This window comes from Carassius carassius, chromosome 43 (assembly GCF_963082965.1).
Source record: "Carassius carassius chromosome 43, fCarCar2.1, whole genome shotgun sequence".
In the NCBI taxonomy this organism is placed as follows: domain Eukaryota; kingdom Metazoa; phylum Chordata; class Actinopteri; order Cypriniformes; family Cyprinidae; genus Carassius; species Carassius carassius.
In genome coordinates, this window is record NC_081797.1 from 26,770,681 (window position 1) to 26,792,936 (window position 22,256).

The following is a 22,256-nucleotide window of genomic DNA, read 5'->3' on the forward strand; positions in this document are numbered from 1 at the left end:
CGCTGCGCTGCCTATGACTTTGAACGTGAGTTGAGAGCGGTTGAGAGTCAGTCTCATGCGGAATGACCAATGAAGAGAGGGCCTCAAGTTAAGACCCTCTCCTCATTGGTCAGTCCGCATGAGGCTGGTCAAATGTTACGCCGAGCGGGTTACGTCAGGCGTTGCTACAACAGATAAAAATCTGACATGGAGAAGCTAAATGGGAGCGCGAAGCGGAAATTAAAAAAGGAAAAGGACATCAGAAACGCAGAAAATGTAAAGTATATACCTAAAATAGGTAATTTCTTCACTCCTGTTAATGTTGCCGACAGTTCTGTTAAGTCAGCTTCCGTCAACGACGAGGACAACTCAGCTAGCCAGGACTTTTCTACAAGATGCCAAATGAAAGCAAACATGCACATCCTCATTATTTAGGATTAAAATTGTGTGTTTTGCCAGGTTTTGTAGTATTTATTTTTATCTTGTCTTCTAGAGAGAAATTGTGTCACAGACACGGCTCTGCACTTTCTATTTTAGCTATTGGACATGAACTTGTTATTGGCCTTGATTTTGAAGATGTTATACTGTACACCAGTTTGCACAGTCAAAGTCCAGAAAAAAGCCATTGTAAGATGTGTTTGCCAAATTAAGGCATTTCAAATTCAAACATGCACTTCCTCATTATTTAGGACTAAAATTGTGTGTTTTGCCAGATTATGTAGCATTTATTTCTGTCTTGTCTTCTTCAGAGAAATTGACAGATTTCTAAATGTTTATGTAGCACTACAATGTTTAACTGGTTAATTGTGCTGTGATATGTTGTTGTTCTATTTTAAAACAAGTTAAAATGAGCTTAGGATAAAAATGTTTATGAGCAGATAACAGTGATACTGCATTTTATTTATTTATTTTTTCCTTGAGGTGTCAGCTTTATTAAAATGCTGTATATTGTTGTGGAGGGATAACTGGCAGATTTCAAATTGTTTGTGTTGGACTAATAACTTGATTGCCTTGTTGAATTCTGAGGAGACAGGGTCACCCTGTCAGGGTGATTTCTGCTTAAAATGAGCTGAGGACCAAAATGTTTCTTGATGTGTTGTCTGTGGTCTTCTGTTATAGCTCTATCAATTCAATACATTTCTATTGGGAATAAATGTTGTTAAATAAACAATGGTTTGAAAGTGGTTGCTTATTTATTCATTTTTGTGAAAATGGAGGATATTTCCCTCCCTCTCAATTTAGTGGGTCAATTTTACCAGATTATACAGATGCTGATGTGTTTTGTTTTCATAGCATTATATGTGAGTGAATGTCTTTGATAGGGGACATAGTAGTGCATTTGTAGTTCTATGAGCATTTAAATATTTGTAAATCAAAATACACCTGATGACAGTTAGAATTTGAAGTATTGAGTATATTTACTGTATATTACAGTAATATATTCTGTATATGACCATATTATGGTGATCCTGGGGTCGTGATAATGGGGCCCTTGAATATTGTTGCCCAGGGTACAACAAAGTGTTAATCTGGCCCTGACTGTCAGGGCCTCTCTGCTCAGCCCAAAACCATTAAAAACCTGTCCAGCGCTGGCACATTCAGCTTTATCTTGTAGTACAGGGGTATGATCTGATTTAGAGAAAACAGGAAACGATAATTTGTTTAGAGCTATGACAACATACTTAGTAGAAGAAATAATGAGATACTTAAGTAAACTACTTTTAGTAACTACCAATACCATATTGGGTAAAATCTACTAGTCATATTTAAACCTTTAGCAAAAGGGGTAGTTCACCCAAATATGAAAATTACAAATTTGGAACTGAAGGATCACAGAATTATCATTTTTGTCTGAACTATCCTTTAAGTATTATCTTGCATACTTTAGGTATTGAGAGAAAAAGTAATGTACAGTATTATTCTGAAAAATAATTTTGTCAGGATGGTTTTACATTAATATTACTTCTGCACTATTTTGTATGTTGCAGTTTACTTTTAAATATGTTCAATGTTATTAAATTTAAAAGTTACCTAGTAAATATACTGTTGGGTAGTTTAAAAGGATACTTCACTTTCAAATAAAATTTTGGTATGTTTTAGCTTACCTCAAGGGCATCCAACATGTAGTTGTCTTTGTTTCCACAGTAGTCTCCATTTTTATATTTTTAGGTCAAACCATTCTTGTCTGTGACTCATATAATGCAGGTCTATGGTCACCATAGGTTTGCCACGTATAAACTGGAGGCGATGTCCAATGCCAGAGGGACCTAATGGCATCCTGTCAATAGAGTGAGTAATGTGTTGTATTTTTATTATTAGAGCAACAATAATAGGGTGCATTATAAACCAATTAATTCATTACAATTACTGCATTATATTTCAGACAGTGCAGATTGGTGGCGTATCGTGTGGTAAACAGTAAACAATGAGTGACGTACACGCATTTGTGCAGACTAAGCCAGAATGCACGCACACGTCACACAGGAAGCACGCGCGCCCTCAGATGAACATTGAGCAATACTATGCACTTTTTTTCAGTTTTATTTTTATGTTTAACTGCTTAAAAAAACGGGTTGCAAACCGGTCTACATATGATCATCTTGGTCAAGACAATAAACTATATAAAATCAAACCTTTGTAAGATATCAGTCAGCATTTGAACTGCTATGTGTGTGTATGTGTTTTGTAGTTTTTCATATGTATCATTACATTATTCAAGTAAGCTCCGAACCAGTACCTGCATTTAAAATTGCAATCTGACAAAGGATGCAGCAAACCAGTGTAATTTACCTGGGTCTGAGGTACATCACCGTCTCCTCCATTATGACGTAAAGCATAAAAGCAAAAATGAGCAGTTCTGGCTCCACCTATCTTGACAGGATTGTCCTCTCGTCAGCGCTCTTCTCGCACCATTGCTATGCCACAGAGCGCTAATCGGAAACACCTGTTGGTGGAATTAGGAAATCCAGCAAAGGCGCAGCATCTAATGCACTTCGGAGGCCCATTTGTGCACATCGGTGACCTGGTCTTTCTAAGTCCATGTGTACACTCAACTAGAATTACCTAGAACCTGAAACCTTATTCTAAAGTGAAAAATAAGGGAAACCATTAGTAATTAATGAATAATTATCAAATAGCTCTGCAAGACTAAGGTAGCTCCGTGTAGCTGTTTTTATTTTATTTTTTCTCTAGAATCTTTATCTTACTATCCCTCTCTGCTTTTTAAAGTGGTAAAATATAACTTAATTCACACCATATTTCTGATATTATCGATCAATCTCATCAGATTAACTTTGATCGTTCACTTCTATTTTATTTCCGTGAGTGCAGTACACCTGCAAAGCGTTAGCACTCGTTAGCTTGTCATTAGCGTTTTCATTCGAACCTATCGCTGTATTCTTTTCTCCTCTTGCTCCAGTTTTTCACAAGTTCATCAAACAACCGCAGTAAGAATTTTCATCAAGCACGGTGAGTAATGGCTCCTCCTGTCATTGTTTCTTGCACCTCTTGCCACATGTACAGTTTATCTATCTCTGTCGCTGATAAGGGATTCACATGTGATAAATGCAGGGAAATAATTAGGCTGACAGAGAAGATTTCAGAATTAGAGACACGCATCCAAACTTTAATTGAGGACAGTAAGAATGTTAGGGCTCTAGATACGGCTTTGGATGCGTCTAGCTCAGGGATTCCTGTACATTGTTCGGTTCCGGAAACAGAGCCCCTGCAGCAGGGCAACTGGGTGACGGTGAGGCAGCATAGTCGTGGGTCAAAACACCGCTCTTCTGTTCCGATCAAAACATTAAACAGGTTCTCCCCACTCAGTGATGCACCCACTGAGAAACCTGATGAAAGTGCTCTAGTTATTGGTGATTCTATTGTACGGAACGTGAATATAGAGACACCAGCCACCATAGTCAAATGTTTACCGGGAGCCAGAGCGCCTGACATCTTGGCAAATTTAAAAGTGCTGGCTAATGCTAAACGTAAATACAGTAAGATTGTTATTCATGCCGGCGCTAATGATGTTCGACTTCGCCAGTCGGAGATCACTAAAAATAACATTAAAGAGGTGTGTGAACTTGCAAGCACGATGTCAGACACTGTAATATGCTCTGGTCCCCTCCCTGCTTACCGTGGTGATGAGATGCATAGCAGATTGTCATCACTCAATGGCTGGATGTCTAAGTGGTGCCCACAGAATAACATAGGTTTCATAGACAATTGGACGAGCTTTTGGGGCAGACCTGACCTGTTTAAAAGAGATCGTCTTCATCCCTCCAGGGGTGGCGCCACTCTTCTCTCTAGAAATATGGCAAATAGTCTTAGTGTTTATACTTGACTAACTGGGGCCCAGGTCAGGAAGCAGACAGACTGGCTAAACCGACCGTCTGCTAGCCGCCTCCCGTCACAGAGGTCAGTTAATTCTCAGCACATAGAGACTCTTTCACCTAGATATCACACTATAGAGACTGTGTCTGTTCCCCGAACTAGAAAAAACAAAAAAAGTCCAAACCAAGTTAAGATTAACAATTTAATTGAGGTTCAACAAATAAAAAACAGAAGCAATATGGATAAACAAATGATAAAGCTTGGCTTATTGAATATCAGATCCCTTTCTACGAAAACACTTTTTGTAAATAATATGATCACTGATCATAATATAGATGTGCTCTGTTTGACAGAAACCTGGCTAAAACCTGATGATTACATTATTTTAAATGAGTCCACCCCCCAAGATTACTGTTATAAACATGAGCCGCGTCTAAAAGGTAAAGGTGGAGGTGTTGCTTCAATTTTTAACAACGTTTTCAGGATCTCTTAGAGGGCAGGCTACAAGTATAACTCGTTTGAAGTAATGGTGCTTCATATAACATTATCCAGAGAAACAAATGTAAATGATAAATCCCCTGTTATGTTTGTACTGGCTACTGTATACAGGCCACCAGGGCACCATACAGACTTTATTAAAGAGTTTGGTGATTTTACATCCGAGTTAGTTCTGGCTGCAGATAAAGTCTTAATAGTTGGTGATTTTAATATCCATGTTGATAATGAGAAAGATGCATTGGGATCAGCATTTATAGACATTCTGAACTCTATTGGTGTTAGACAACATGTTTCAGGATCTACTCATTGTCGAAATCATACTCTAGATTTAATACTGTCACATGGAATTGATGTTGATGGTGTTGAAATTATTCAGCCAAGTGATGATATCTCAGATCATTATTTAGTTCTGTGCAAACTTCATATAGCCAAAATTGTAAATTCTACTTCTTATACATATACAAGTATGGAAGAACCATCACTTCTAACACAAAAGACTGCTTGGAGGTTATCTTCCTGATGTATCCAAATTCCTTAGCATATCCAAAACCTCAGAACTTGATGATGTAACAGAAACTATGGACTCTCTCTTTTCTAGCACTTTAAATACAGTTGCTCCTTTACGCTTAAGGAAGGTTAAGGAAAACAGTTTGACACCATGGTATAATGAGCATACTCGCACCCTAAAGAGAGCAGCCCAAAAAATGGAGCGCAGCTGGAAGAAAACAAAACTAGAGGTATTTCGTATTGCTTGGCGGGAAAGTAACATATCCTACAGAAAAGCATTAAAAACTGCTAGATCCGATTACTTTTCTTCTCTTTTAGAAGAAAACAAACATAACCCCAGGTATTTATTCAATACAGTGGCTAAATTAACGAAAAATAAAGCCTCAACAAGTGTTGACATTTCCCAACATCACAGCAGTAATGACTTTATGAACTACTTTACTTCTAAAATCGATACTATTAGAGATAAAATTGCAACCATTCAGCTGTCAGATACAGTATCACATCAGACAGTGCACTATAGACCCCCTGAGGAACAGTTCCACTCATTCTCTACCATAGGAGAGGAAGAATTGTATAAACTTGTTAAATAATCTAAACCAACAACATGTATGATAGACCCTATACCATCTAAGCTCCTAAAAGAGGTGCTTCCAGAAGTCATAGATCATCTTCTGACTATTATTAATTCCTCATTGTCATTAGGATATGTCCCCAAAACCTTCAAACTGGCTGTTATTAAGCCTCTCATCAAAAAAACACAGCTTGACCCCAAAGAACTAGTTAATTATAGACCAATCTCGAATCTCCCTTTTCTGTCCAAGATACTAGAAAAGGTGGTATCCTCACAATTATATTCCTTCTTAGAGAAAAATGGTATATGTGAGGATTTCCAGTCAGGATTCAGACCGTATCATAGTACTGAGACTGCTCTCCTTAGAGTTACAAATGATCTGCTCTTATCATCTGATCGTGGGTGTATCTCTCTATTAGTTTTATTGGATCTTAGTGCTGCGTTTGACACAATTGACCACAACATTCTTTTGCATAGACTTGAACACTTCGTTGGCATCAGTGGAAGTGCATTAGAATGGTTTAAATCGTACTTATATGACCACCATCAGTTCGTAGCAGTGAATGAAGATGTATCCTATCGATCACAAGTGCAGTATGGAGTACCTCAAGGCTCAGTACTAGGGCCGCTACTTTTCACGCTTTATATGTTACCCTTGGGAGATATCATCAGGAAACATGGTGTTAGCTTTCACTGTTATGCTGATGATACTCAACTCTATATTTCTTCGCAGCCCGGTGAAACACACCAATTTGAAAAACTAATGGATTGCATAGTCAATATAAAAAAATGGATGACAAGTAATTTCTTACTGCTAAATTCTGAAAAAACAGAGGTGTTAATTATAGGACCTAAAAACTCCGCTTGTAATAACCTAGAAGACTGTCTAAGACTTGATGGTTGCTCTGTCAATTCTTCGTCATCAGTTAGGAACCTAGGTGTGCTATTTGATCGCAATCTTTCCTTAGAAAGCCACGTCTCTAATATTTGTAAAACTGCATTTTTCCATCTCAAAAATATATCTAAATTACGGCCTATGCTCTCAATGTCAATTGCAGAAATGTTAATCCATGCTTTTATGACCTCAAGGTTAGATTATTGTAATGCTTTATTGGGTGGTTGTTCTGCACGCTTAGTAAACAAACTACAGCTAGTCCAAAATGCAGCAGCAAGAGTTCTTACTAGAACCAGGAAGTATGACCATATTAGCCCGGTCCTGTCAACACTGCACTGGCTCCCTATTAAGCATCGTATAGATTTTAAAATATTGCTTATTACCTATAAAGCCCTGAATGGTTTAGCACCTCAGTATTTGAATGAGCTCCTTCTACATTATAATCCTCTACGTGAAGTGAAGTGAAGTGAAGTGACATTCAGCCAAGTATGGTGACCCATACTCAGAATTTGTGCTCTGCATTTAACCCATCCGAAGTGCACACACACAGAGCAGTGAACACACACACACACTGTGAGCACACACCCGGAGCAGTGGGCAGCCATTTATGCTGCGGCGCCCGGGGAGCAGTTGGGGGTTCGATGCCTTGCTCAAGGGCACCTAAGTCATGGTATTGAGGGTGGAGAGAGAACTGTACATGCACTCCCCCCACCCACAATTCCTGCCGGCCCGGGACTCGAACTCACAACCTTTCGATTGGGAGTCCGACTCTCTAACCATTAGGCCACGACGTCCGCTACGTTCTCAAAACTCAGGCAATTTGATAATACCTAGAATATCAAAATCAACTGCGGGCGGCAGATCCTTTTCCTATTTGGCACCTAAACTCTGGAATAACCTACCTAACATTGTTCGGGAGGCAGACACACTCATGCAGTTTAAATCTAGATTAAAGACCCATCTCTTTAACCTGGCATAGACATAACATACTAATATGCTTTTATTATCCAAATCCGTTAAAGGATTTTTAGGCTGCATTAATTAGGTAAACCGAAACCGGAAACACTTCCCATAACACCCTATGTACTTGCTACATCATTAGAAGAATGGCATCTACGCTAATATTAGTCTGTTTCTCTCTTGTTCCGAGGTCACCGTGGCCACCAGATCCAGTCTGTGTCCAGATCAGAGGGTCACTGCAGTCACCCGGATCCAGTACGTATCCAGACCAGATGCTGGATCAGCACCTAGAAAGGACCTCTACATCCCTGAAAGACAGCGGAGACCAGGACAACTAGAGCCCCAGATACAGATCCCCTGTAAAGACCTTGTCTCAGAGGAGCACCAGGACAAGACCACAGGAAACAGATGATTCTTCTGCACAATCGGACTTTGCTGCAGCCTGGAATTGAACTACTGGTTTCGTCTGGTCAGAGGAGAACTGGCCCCCCAACTGAGCCTGGTTTCTCCCAAGGTTTTTTTCTCCATTCTGTCACCGATGGAGTTTCGGTTCCTTGCCGCTGTCGCCTCTGGCTTGCTCAGTTGGGGACACTTCATCTACAGCAATATCGTTGACTTGATTGCACATAAATGCACAGACACTATTTAAACTGAACAGAGATGACATAACTGAATTCAATGATGAACTGCCTTTAACTATCATTTTTGCATTATTGACACTGTTTTCCTAATGAATGTTGTTCAGTTGCTTTGACGCAATGTATTTTGTTTAAAGCGCTATATAAATAAAGGTGACTTTGACTTTGACTTTGACAAGACCTTTTTCACATCTGAAACAGTAGGCCTATTCTAAAGTGAAAATATAGTGAAGCCTTTAGTAAATAATAAAGATTTATCAGATAATTCCGAAGGAATTACTTAGAACCTGAGAGAGTATTCTAAAATGAAACTATTAGTAAATAATAATTACTACACCATTTTGACTTATATCAAATGTACACTCTAAAAAAAACTAGTAATCATAAACTTTGTAAAATACACAACAACTTGTTTACAATCTTTATTTCAGATGAGAGCATTCCTTAATACAGCATATTTTATTCAATTTTAACATATATACTGCCCACAATTAAAATAATTTAACAAACATTTTATAATCAAACGTTAAAATTTAGTGTAGAAGCAAACAAAATGCATATTTCATTTCCATTATAGGTTTATAAGTGGACTGTAGTAGTACTTTGTACTTGTCCTTTTATTCAAGTAATTACAAAAAAATTATAATTTTACTGGAGTAATATTTTATTGGGGCATCTGTACTTTTACTCAAGTACTTGATTTGTAGGCCACAGCCTGATTATTATGTGACTATTTGCGTGTAACTGTTCAGTAGTAGTTATTTCATAGTTATATTTCTTGAAACTTAACTAGTAGATAATTAATAGTAGTTTTTCAGGAGGTATGTGTCACATACACGCCAGGCTCCAACACCACCCAATCACAGCGCACGCCATCACCAGAGTACTAATCACACTCACCTGCTCCTCATCTACCTGCAATCTCCCCAGCACTTAAAAGTCACACACACACACACACACAGTCACTGTCCGGTCTCATTTACAACTAGGTCAGTACCTACCTGCTAACTCTAAAGACAAACCATATACCTGACTTACCCCTCTCCAGCGATCTCCAGTGTCCTCCTGTTCCCATCGTGTGTGTGTGTGTCATCTTCCTCCATCATCTCAAGTCAAGTCAAGTCACCTTTATTTATATAGTGCTTTATACAAAATACATTGCGTCAAAGCAACTGAACAACATTTATTAGAAAAACAGTGTGTCAATAATGCAAAATGACATTTAAAGGCATTTCATCATTGAATTCAGTGATGTCATCTCTGTTCAGTTTAAATAGTGTCTGTGCATTCATTTGCAATTAAGTCAACGATATCGCTGTAGATGAAGTGACCCCAACTAAGCAACCCAGAGGCGACAGCCGCAAGGAACTGAAACTCCATCGGTGACAGAAAACTCGGGAGAAACCAGGCTCAGTTGGGGGGCCAGTTTTCCTCTGACCAGATAAAACCAGCAGTTCAATTCCAGGCTGCAGCAAAGTCAGATTTTGCAGAAGAATCATCTGTTTCCTGTGGTCTTGTCCTGGTGGTCATCTTAGATAAAGTCTTCACAGGGGATCTGTATCTGGGGCTCTAGTTGTCCTGGTCTCCGCTGTCTTTCAGGGATGTAGTGGTCCTTTCTAGGTGCCGATCCACCATCTGGTCTGGATACGTACTGGATCCGGGTGACTGCAGTGACCCTCTGATCTGGATACAGACTGGATCTGGTGGCTACGGTGACCTTGGAATAAGAGAGAAACAGACTAATATTAGCATAGATGCCATTCTTCTAATGATGTAGCAAGTACACCGGGTTTTATGGGAAGTTTTCACGGTTCCGGTTTACCTAATTAATGCAGCCTAAAAATCCTTTAACGGATTTGGATATTAAAAGCATATTAGTCTGTTATGTGAAAGTTGGCAAAGGAGGCATTGGCTGGAGGGAGCCAAACACCCCTTCTTGGTACTTACAGACCATAAGAACCTTGAATATCTGCTTATGGCCAAGAGGCTTAACCCCAGGCAAGCCCAATGGGCTCTATTCTTTACCCGCTTAAATTTCTCAATTTCCTATCGACCCGGATCCAAGAATGTCAAGACTGACGCCTTATGCCGTTGTTACACTCTTGAAGAAAGCCTGGAGGAACCTAAAGCTGTACTCCCTGAAAAATTAATTGTCAGCCCAATCACTCGGTCATCTGAGACTCTGCCCTCCAATTCCTCCACCAAAGTCTTTCATCATGGACCTATCGCCTTCGAAAGACTGTACATGTATTCTTGTAGTTGTTGATAGATTTTCTCGAAATCATGCCATCTGATTCCTCTAAAAGGGACTACCCACGGCCATCGAAACCGCGGAGCTGATGTTCAACCACGTCTTCCGGAACTTTGGCATCCCTGAGGATATCATTTCCGACCGAGGTCCTCAATTCATCTCCCGAGTCTGGAAGGCCTTTCACTCCCTCCTAGGTGTCAGAGTGACAGAGAGGAAAATCCAAGAGATTGGTCGCTTCCTCTTTACCTTCTGTCATGGCCACCAGGACCCCTGGAACCAGTTTCTGGGGTGCGCCAACCTTCCACCGGACTCACTCCATTCCAGTGCATGCTCGGCTACCAGCCACCGCTATCTCCCTGGTCAGGAGAACCCTCAGACGTACCATCTGTCCACTACTGGTTCCGAAAGAGCGAGAGGGTCTGTGACTTGGCCCACCATCAGCAACAACGGGCCCTACATAGTCGCAGGATGACAGGCGACCTTCACTGCTCCGAAGCTCCAGCTTACCAACCAGGACAGAAGATCTGGTTGTCAACCCGAGACATCTGCCTGCATCTACCATGCCGCAAACTGAGTCCCAGATTCATTGGCCCGTTCACCATCACAGAGCAGATCAACCAAGTCACATACAAGCTACACCTCCCTCCTGAGTATCGTATTCACCCCACATTTCATGTATCACTCCTCAAACCTCACCATCCTTCTGTCTTCTGCCGTGTGGAGGGGGGTACTGTCACAGACAGCGCACGCCATCACCAGAGTACTAATCACACTCACCTGCTCCTCATCTACCTGCAATCTCCCCAGCACTTAAAAGTCACACACACAGTCACTGTCCGGTCTCGTTCGCAGCTAGGTCAATACCTACCTGCTAACTCTAAGGACTAACCATATACCTGACTTACCTCTCTCCAGCGATCTCCAGTGTCCTCCTTTTCCCATATTGTGTGTGTGTGTCATATTACATGCTGATTGGTTAACACATCTTCCTTAGTAGTTAACAGTAGTGAATTAAGGGTTAATGAATAATCACCTGTTAGTTCTTCAATAATTCCTAATTAGTTATGCAGTAAGTAAGAAACAGTATTCTAAAGTGTTACCATGCCAACAAAAGTGTCTAGTCTAGTTCTAGTCTATGCAAAAGAATATTGTGGTCAATAGTTTCGAACACAGCACTAAGATCCAATAGCACTAATAGAGAGATACAACCACGATCAGATGATAAGAGCAGGTCATTTGTAACTCTAAGGAGAGCAGTCTCAGTACTGTGATTACTGTGATACGGTCTAAATCCTGACTGGAAATCCTCACAGATACCTTTTTCTCTAAGAAGGATTATAATTGTGAGGATATTACCTTTTCTAGTATCTTGGACAGAAAAGGGAGATTTGAGATTGGTCTATGATTAACTAGTTCTTTGGGGTCAAGTTGTGTTTTTTTGATGAGAGGCTTAATAACAGCCAGTTTGAAGGTTTTTGGTACATATCCTAATGACAATAATTAAATTATCAGGAATTAATAATAGTCAGGAAAGGATCTATGACTTCTGGAAGCACCTCTTTTGGGAGCTTAGATCTAGGGTCTAACATACATGTTGTTGGTTTAGATGATTTAATAAGTTTATACAATTCTTCCTCTCCTATAGTAGAGAATGAGTGGAACTGTTCCTCAGGGGATCTATGGCTGAATGGTTACAATTTTATCTCTAATAGTATCGATTTTAGAAGTAAAGTAGTTCATTAAGTCATTACTGCTGTGATGTTGGGCAATGTCAACACTTGTTGATGCTTTATTTTTTGTTTATTTAACCACATCAACTCTGGGGACCCACCGGTGGGTCCAATATTGCATATGCCTAATTCTCAAAAAATCAAAATAACAGCTCAAGTGGTTAATAAATACCTGGGTTTATGTTTGTTTCTTCTAAAAGAGACGTAATCAGATCTAGCAGTTTTTAATGCTTTTATGTAGGATAGGTTACTTCCCTGCCAAGCAATACGAAATACCTCTAGTCTTATTTTCCTCCAGCTGTGCTCCATTTTCCGGGATGCTCTCTTCAGGGTGCGAGTGTGCTGATTATACCATGGTGTCAGACTGTTTTCTCAAACCTACCTTAAGCGTAAAGGAGCAACTGTATTTAAAATGCTAGAAAAGAGAGAGTCCATAGTTTCTGTTACATCATCAAGTTGTTCTGAGGTTTTGGATATGCTAAGGAATTTGGATACATCAGGAAGATAACTTACAAAGCAGTCTTTTGTGGTAGAAGTGATGGTTCTACAATACTTGTAACAAGAAGTAGAATATACAGTTTTAGCTATATGAAGTTTGCACAAAACTAAATAGTGATCTGAGATATCATCACTTGGCTGCATGATTTCAACACCATCAACATCAATTCCATGTGACAGTATTAAATCTACAGTGTGATTTCGACAATGAGTAGGTCCTGAGACATGTTGTCTAACCTCAATAGAGTTCAGAATGTCTATAAAAGCACCATTACTTCAGACGAGTTATAGTTTAAGCCTGCCCTTTGAGAAATCCTGAAAACATTGTTATAAATTGAAGCAACACCCCCCTCTTTGCCTTTTGGACATGGCTCATGATTATAACAGTAATCTTGGGGGGTAAACTCTTTTAAAATTATTTAATCATCAGGTTTTAGACAGGTTTTTGTGATTATATTATTTACAAAAAGTGCTTTTGTAGAAAGGGACCTATTTTATAAGCCAAGCTTTATCTTTTGTTTATCCGTATTGCGTATGTTTTTTATTTGTTTAACCTCAATTAAATTGTTACTCTTAAATTGGTTTGGAGGTTTTTTGTATTTTCTAGTTCCAGTAACAGACACAGTCTCTATAGTGTGATATCTAGGTGAAAGAGTCTCTATGTGCTGAGAATTAACTGATTTTGTGAGGCAGCTAGCAGATGGTTGGTTTAGCCAGTCTGCTTCCTGACCTGGGCCCCAGTTAGCCAAGTACAAACTCTGAGAATAATGTGCCATATTTCTAGAGAGAGGAGCGACACCACCCCAGGAGGGATGAAGACCATCTTTTTTCAACAGGTTCCAAGTGCTGGTCTAATTGTCTATGAAACCTGCTATGCATCTCATAACCACGGTAAGCAGGAAGGGGACCAGAGCATATTACAGTGTCTGACATCATACTTGCAAGTTCACACACCTCTTTAATGTTATTTTTGGTGATCTCCGACTGGCGAAGTCGAACATCACTAGCGCCGACATGAATAAGAATCTTATTGTATTTATGTTTAGCATTAGCCAGCACTTTTAATTTTGCCAAGATGTCAGGCACTCTGGCTCCCGGTAAACCTTTGACTATGGTGGCTGGTGTCTCTATATTCACGTTCCATACAATATAATCGTCAATATCTAGAATCGTCAATATTTTTTTTTTTTATTGTTATTTAAATGCTGCTCTTAATCAATTGCCCCTTGTGGGATCAATAAAGTTGATTGAATTTAATTGAATTGAATATCTAGAGCACTTTCATCAGGTTTCTCAGTGGGTGCATCACTGAGTGGGGAGAACCTGTTTAATGTTTTGATCGGAACAGAAGAGCGGTGTTTTGACCCACGACTACGCTGCCTCACCGTCACCCAGTTGCCCTGCTGCTGGGGCTCTGTTTCCGGAACCGAACAATGTACAGGAATCCCTGAGCTAGACGCATCCAAAGCCGTATCTAGAGCCCTAACATTCTTACTGTCCTCAATTAAAGTTTGGATGCATGTCTCTAATTCTGAAATCTTCTCTGTCAGCCTAACTATCTTCCTGCATTTATCACATGTGAATCCTTCATCACAGGCAGAGATAGATAAACTGTACATGTGGCAAGCAGTGCAAATAACAATAGCAGGAGAAGCCATTACTCATTGTGCTTGATGAAATATTCTTACCACAGTTGTTTGATGAACTTGTGAATAACCGGAGAGAAAGAGTTGCGACAGAGAGCAGAGGAGAAAAGAAAACAGTGATAGACAGGAATAGAAATGCTAATGACAAGCTAACAAGTGCTAACGTGATGCAGGTGCACTGCACTCGCGGATTTAAAATAAAAGTGAACGATCAAATTGATCAGATTATATTGATAAATAATAAAAGAAATATGGTGGGAATTAAGTTATATTTTATCACTTTAAACAAGAGAGAGTGATAGAAAGATAAAGATTCTACAGAAAAAACAAAGCTGAACAGAGCTATGATCACAAACAGCAGCAATTCCAGTTCCTTTATATGCCCAGTAATTTCCCCCTCATGTTGTCAGATCGTTGTGGTTGTTCCTTGGTGTGTGTCCTGTTCTCGTGCCTCGTCTGCTTTAGCTCTTCGTCTGGATTTCGTCAGTTCTTCGTGAAGTCTGGATGTTCCACGGTTCCTGGGTTTTCTCTAGCACGCTCTTCACCGCACCACCACCGGATCGCCATCTCGTCCCTGCTTCAATTGCCACCTGAGTGTTTGTCCCCGACCTGTGTCTTTACATCTGACCTACTTTCAATAAACTGTATTTACTTGCATCTTGCATCCTCCTGTTATTTCAGCACAGTTTAGTCCAACGAAGCAAAAACGTTGTAATATGGATGATAATTCCTTTGTTTACGTTTCAGTTCTTCAGGGACAGAATTGTTTGTGTCCATTATGGAATAACTCAAGTTCTGAAACAGCATCTTGGGAGTAAAGAATGGCGTGGTTTTGTACAGTACAGTGTTACAAACAGAATGAGATGATCCACAAAAAAAGTGAAAGGCGGTAGATTGTTTATTTGAATTCTGGCGCTATCTCGTTACGGCTTGTGATGCATGCTCTTACTCATTTGATGGAGGCAGAACTTAGCGATCGCCTTTTTCTTTATTTGTTTTCAAATATGTGTGAGTGTTTTATGTTGAATGTGCCTGTATCTGCATGATTAACATCTGTTTGAGTGCAATTCAGCTCGCTATTACTGTGTAATCACGGCTATCGATGTGAACGTCATCTATATTAATAGAGAGCAATTTATTGACTTTATGGTGCATTTGTCTTATTACCATTTCTATAACTGGCCATAAGCACATCAGCACATATTTTCATTGTAATTCATTGTAAATGCTGCATTACTGGCAATCTCAGGATGTTCTGTAATTGGCATACCAAGTTAAATATTTTTTTATTTTTCTTATTTTTCTTACTCAAATTATTCTTATTTTATTTTTCTATTGCTCAAATAAATCACTTATATGATGTCTAAGTTTCTGTCTAGTGTTTTATAACTGAAAATAAAAAATGCAGTGCTATGTTTAATGACTCATATAGTTTGTAGAACCCTTCAATACAGTTGGTAAATATTTTTTATTTTTGGGTTGAGGGGTGACTAGACATAGTCTAAAAAAATTGGTTGCAGAAATCAAATTTTTCATGGTATCTCCTTCAGATTTGAAATAGAAACTCATGAGATATGTGACTTTAAACCCATTACTTTTCTAGATTGCTCCAGGACTGATTTCATGTTTTTTATATCAAATATAAAAAAATCAGTGTGGCAAAAAAAATTTCAATTCACTTCAGTGGCTATAATTTTTTATATTTTAGAGCATTATCTGCACAAACTCTGGTTGATAAAAAGTACAGCCCACATGGTCTTCTTTCCAAAGACACCAAAATTATGTGTGTAACACACTGAGGTAAGGATCTGTTACAATTTTAAGTTAGGTAGGGAACTTTCAGCTGTGAGTCCCATAATGGGGGGTGCTGGCTAACAGGTTAACGTTCATCCTGGAAGCAAAGATGCGTGATACCAAACCCCCTTGTCAGCATCCTACCTCCTGTAGTTTGTCTCCATGCCTCTAGAGGTCCCCAGTTTTCTCCTCTGCCTTAGTTCTTCCTCGTGTGGCCTTGTTAGCATTATCCAGGTCACCTGTCCCATGTTTTCTGCCTGGTCTCACTAAAGCCTCCCTAGCTACCCCAAGTAAGGTATCCTGAGTTCCTTTCTTTGGTTGTAATTGTTTACTGGTTTTGTTTTTGTCCAGCGATTCTTTTTGTTATTCTTCAAGAATCTCTACTGCAATCCCAGTGTTACTCAAGTGATCTCTTATAGCCTCTTGTGATTCCTTGTGTATCACCAGTCTCTGCATCTCCTTTGATCTCCTCCTCATAATCTCTGTGAAAGTAGAAAACCATACCACTCACCAGCCTTCGTGTGTGCTTCCCTGAATCCATCCTGGTCGTCTTCCTGTCACCACTCGATACCCTATAAAGGAAAATCCATTTTTCTTCAACTTCATCCTGTCACGGAAGAAGCAGTCTCCATCATCCCTCCCTAACTCACCTCGCTCACCATAGCCTAATTTCTGATTACCTGCAGCTGTCACCATGACTGCGCTAATCAAGGCCACAACATAGGCTCCTAACACACAGAGACAGGATTAGCTGTATACATAAATATTTTCTATTGTGATATATATTTATATATTTTCTATTTCTATTTTCTAAGTGTTCCGTCGAGACTATTTAAAAAAAAAAAGGTCCCAGGGTGGACTAATATGGAAATGACACCTTTGCGTTTTCGTGTGTACCACCAATCTGTATATTTTGAGAAACGATAATGTCATCACCCCCCGTCTTGACCCCTAGTCAGACACTGCTACATCACATACACAACATCACAACGGCAGACATGCTTGTGTTCATGATGCAGAATCTACTGAGCCTACTAGCTTTACTAACTGTGAGGGGAAGCAGGTCAATTTAGGGAATTATTTATGTTTTATAGTGAATTTAGGACTGCTTTATAGGGAATTTAGAAAGAATCACTGTTTACAGCTGATCACTGAAACGGCCAGCGATTCATTGAATGAGTTGCAGAACATCAACTCTGCAATGGATATCAATATCCAAAATATAGTGAAAACACTATTTATTAGTACGGCAACAAGACTTACTTGTAAGCACCAAACCCAAGATACTTCTCTTAATATAAGATCTATACACTAATCTAACACATTAACACCCCTAGTGAAAAATAAATATATTTTAAATACAGTTAAGTATATTTATTTCATTATAGGTATACTAAAAGTGTGTATAGTGTATTTCAAATCTGAGAATGATTTGAATGAAACTTGAATGAGAATGAGAATTAAAATTATTTTAAGATGATGATGATGAAAATTTTTTTCTTAAAGATGAGATTTTCTTTTTTGGCAAACCAAAGAAAATATGAGGTATGAATTGAAACATCCAGGGCCAGGTTCCCGATAACGATTGATCTTAGTACTTAAGAGTTTTTTCTATGAGTAATTTTATAGTAGTTCGTTATTGTTTCACGTGCGTTTTCCAACTATGCACTTAAATCAATCACACGTAGCACTGCTTTAAGTGCTACTTAGGAGTCGCTATCCGTTTATCAAGTGCTGAAATGTCACCTTATAGAATGGCTCTTAATTGTAGTAAACGATCATTTATTGATGTTAAAATAATGCTGCGACAGACAACTTGCGTACAATAACTATAATACAATACAATATTATATTATAGTGTATAATATTATACTTTACATAATATACAATGTACTTTATATACATTATAGAGAGAAAGAGAGAGACATTATTCCTGGGTCTAATACATAGCTGGTTTTCGTGCACTTCAACAAGTCAGTGACATATATGGATAGATCTATTTTTATTACCACACAATTTTTTTTTATGATGATTATTCTGCTGTGCAAAGGCAAAAGACCGTAACTTCAATTTTTATCAAATTAGTTATTGATATTTTTGGGACATTCAAGACATAATTTTATCATGTCCATAAGTATTCTGATTTAATTTTGTTGTTTTTTCTGAGAAAATAATGGGTCATCTCAACCATGACTTCGAAAAGCCCCAGAGAAGCCAAGACAGAACACCAGTTATGGCACTTTCACTTTAATTGGAACACTCAAATTGAGTTACGGCATGCTGACTTTGTCTAGCCGAGCATCAAAATGAAGTAGATGTGGCGGTTTGGAGTTATACAGTGTTTTGCCATTTACATTTTTTTTTTACTGTCTATTAAAGTCTGCCGCATTTTAATTATGGTGTAGACAACCGAATTAGATCGCAATCTACCAAACAGCTCCATATAACAAGCACTGTAAAGACTAGATACCTTGGCAGCAATATGTAATCATGAATAACATTTAAAGATTTGTATTTTTTTTTTTTATAAAAAAATTTTTGTAATGCAGATTATTCACCAGGCTGTCAGTTGGATGTGTGTGGACTCGAAAGCTGTAGCTAGTATGATCAGTCATAAGATCAGTAGCCTACTAACAGTTTGCAATTAAATCCATATCCTACCTTTTCTTGTAACCTGATAAAATCAATCCATGGCGATGAACGTCATCATTGTTGATCAATCCACAAGCATTCTGAGCATTATTACTGCTTACTGGCATTTACTTCAGTCCACATGTTGTTCTTTTAGGTTAAGCCATTTCATTCAAGTCAATATAAAAGCAACTGTGCTATGTCTAGCATTCTTTTATGTTAATGAGCATAGCAAATAAATTGGTATCCACAGTATCCACTCACATGTTTAACTTTTAGTCAGCTTGTTACAGTAAAAAAAAATTAATACAATCACATTATATATGCAATAGCCTGTATGAGACAGCCCACAATCACTAGATTTTATATAGGTGTTACTGTAACAATTTTGTAAATGGTGATCAGCAACAAAATATTGTTAAATATTTGAATATTGTAAATTGGTGTGTCTTCTCATGTTTTGCAGACAATACAAAGGCAGAGTACATTAACTTCAAAATGGGGGTAAAAAAAGTTTGAGCTAAAAAAAATTTAATGTAGACAATTTTCATTACTGAGCTCTGTTTTATTTCCAAAATCTTTTTTTTTCTTTTCCTTTTTTTTTTTTACTTTAATTTTTCAATACTCTGTTTTAATGGTTAAGTAAAAATTTTTTAAGCAAAAAAGCTTAAAGCTTAAAATTAATTGAGTTTTACACCTTTGCCTTTACCAAAAAAAAAATCATATATATATGTATATATATTATATTTTTTTACTATTATTATTACTATTATTTTTTTATTTATTAAATCAATAAATTTGAGATGCTTTTTATTACATTTTAATGGTGCCATTAAATTGGAATCCATAAAATGAATATATATATATTATTTTCTGGATTCCAATTTAATTGCACCATCAAAAATGTAGTTATAACCATCTCAAATTAATTCATTAAAAAAATAGTTTAAGAACATATTAAGTAAAATTGGTGATTTTTGGGGGGAAATTAATTGCTTAGATTAATCGATTAATCGATAAGTTAGTCGATAGATTAATCGAAACAAAAGTAGTCATTCATTCATTCATCAATTCATTCAGTGGGGGATTTGCAAATTAAACAATTTAATTGGTTAAATATTCAATTCAATTCAAGTATATTTGTATAGTGCTTTTTACGATACAAATCATTGCAAAGCAACTTTACAGAAAATTACGTTTCTACAATTTAGTAGTGGTGACTGTCAGTTTATGTGTATATGATAGGAATTTTCTGAAAAATTAATACAAGACATAGTCAACCAGACGATGAACACTATTAACAGCAATTATTATGTGACTGCATATTAAGTAGCAATATTTGTTAGTTCTGTATGTGGTTTCAGAGTTAGCATCATTTGAGGTCCTCTGAGGGTCAGCATCATCTCTTCTCAGGTGTTCTGGATCCAGACTGGAGCTTGTGTAAATCCTAGTTACCACGGGATGAAGATCCCAGCAGAAACAGAGAAACAAATAGAGACATCATTAGCATAGCTGCTGTTCCAACGAAGTAAAATTAATTAGTTTAACCCAAGCTAAAGAGTAAGAATGCGCATTTGATCAGATACAACTGCAGTCACAGATTATGAGATGCATTATTTGAATGCTTGGCGAAAGATATTTTAATCTAGATTTAAACAGAGAAAGTGTGTCTGAACCCCGAACATTATTAGGAAGGCTATTCCAGAGTTTGGGAGCCAAATGTGAAAAAGCTCTACCTCCTTTAGTGGACTTTGCTATCCTAGGAACTACCAAAAGTCCAGCGTTTTGTGACCTTAGGGTGCGTGATGGGTTGTAGCGTGGTAGAAGGCTAGTTAGGTACGCAGGAGCTAAACCATTTAGGGCCTTATAGGTAAGTAATGATAATTTGTAACTGATACGGAACTTAATAGGTAGCCAGTGCAGAGACTGTAAAATTGGGGTAATATACAGTTGCTGGTCATATAATTAGAATATCATCAAAAAGTTGAATTATTTCACTAATTCCATTCAAAAAGTGAAACTTGTATATTATATTCATTCATTACACACAGAATGATATATTTCAAATATTTATTTCTTTTAATTTTGATGATTATATTGTGAATATTGTGAAAAGGTTCAATATTGAAGACACCTGGTGCCACACTCTAATCAGCTAATTAACACCTGCGAAGCCTTTAAATGGTCTCTCAGTCTAGTTCTGTGGGCTACACAATCATGGGGAAGACTGTGACTTGCAAAAGACGACCATTGAAACCTTGCACAAGGAGGGCAAGACACAAAAGGTCATTGCAAAACACATTTTTAGAGAGGCGAAGGGAAGGAAAAGATAGATGGTAGAAAAAAGTGTGCAAACAATAGGGATAACAGAGTTAACAAAGTACATTGATATTTGCAGAGACAATGGGCAGAGATGTTATGGATGGTTTTATTCCTTCCGCATGCTCTGAAATAAAAGCAGTACATTCACATTAGAACAGAACTGTCTGTGTTTTAGTGAATGTACAAGAATAAAAACTTGTTATGCCGGTTTATACAATTGTTTCCTGCACCGTAAATGACAGATCATGTGACGCAAAAGGGAAGCAAAACATTGTGCAGATGATATCTGATGTTGTGCACTTTGCACAATGCTCTTTCGTGTTCTCTACAGGCCACTAAGTGATGACAGATTCATCATATCAGATTTTCTTCTCGCAGCTTTTGCTATAATAAATGCGTGTCAGAAACACAACAACAGCCAGAGAAAAACTTAATTTAAAAAGTCAGTGGTCAGGAGCGCAACTAAAGCAAGTGCTTTCCTCCATAAAAGTGACTTCAAACTTTATTATTTTCAATAATACAGCACTAAGGCTTCCTGGATGCTAAGTGAGAGCTGCCAGTGCTAAGGGGCCAGTGTTTTGCCAATGAGTAAATTCTCAGGGGCCCTGCATTGGCAGGGTCGCCGTGATTTTGCCAAGCAAGACATGTTGATGGATCAACATCTTTTGATGATCCTGGATCAACATTAATGTCCAAAAATATAGATTTAACCTAATCCCTACCCATAATTTATTCCTAAAATCAGAGGGAAATGATAGCTGATTAACAAGAGTGTAGACGCACCTAACCCTGATTGTAAAGCCTAAAACAGATATTTTCTGAAAAGTTGTATCTCTATTCTGATTGGTTAATTGGAATGTTGTTCCAGGTTCTTCAAGGATGTTGATCCAGGAACATGTTGTACTTGGTGAAATCACACTCATCGCATTGGCAGCCCCATGTGGGCCTTAAAGGGCCAGTGCAGGCTTGTTTGCAGGGTCATTTTTTTTACTGATGGGGCG

General features: G+C 38.2%; 1 protein-coding gene across 2 annotated transcripts in view; it reads left to right on the forward strand.

Moving 5' to 3' along the window:
* Nucleotides 1–22,256, forward strand: part of pamr1b (peptidase domain containing associated with muscle regeneration 1b) — a 161,650-nt gene that overhangs the window by 94,267 nt on the left and 45,127 nt on the right. The gene's annotated exons all lie outside the window — the stretch shown is intronic.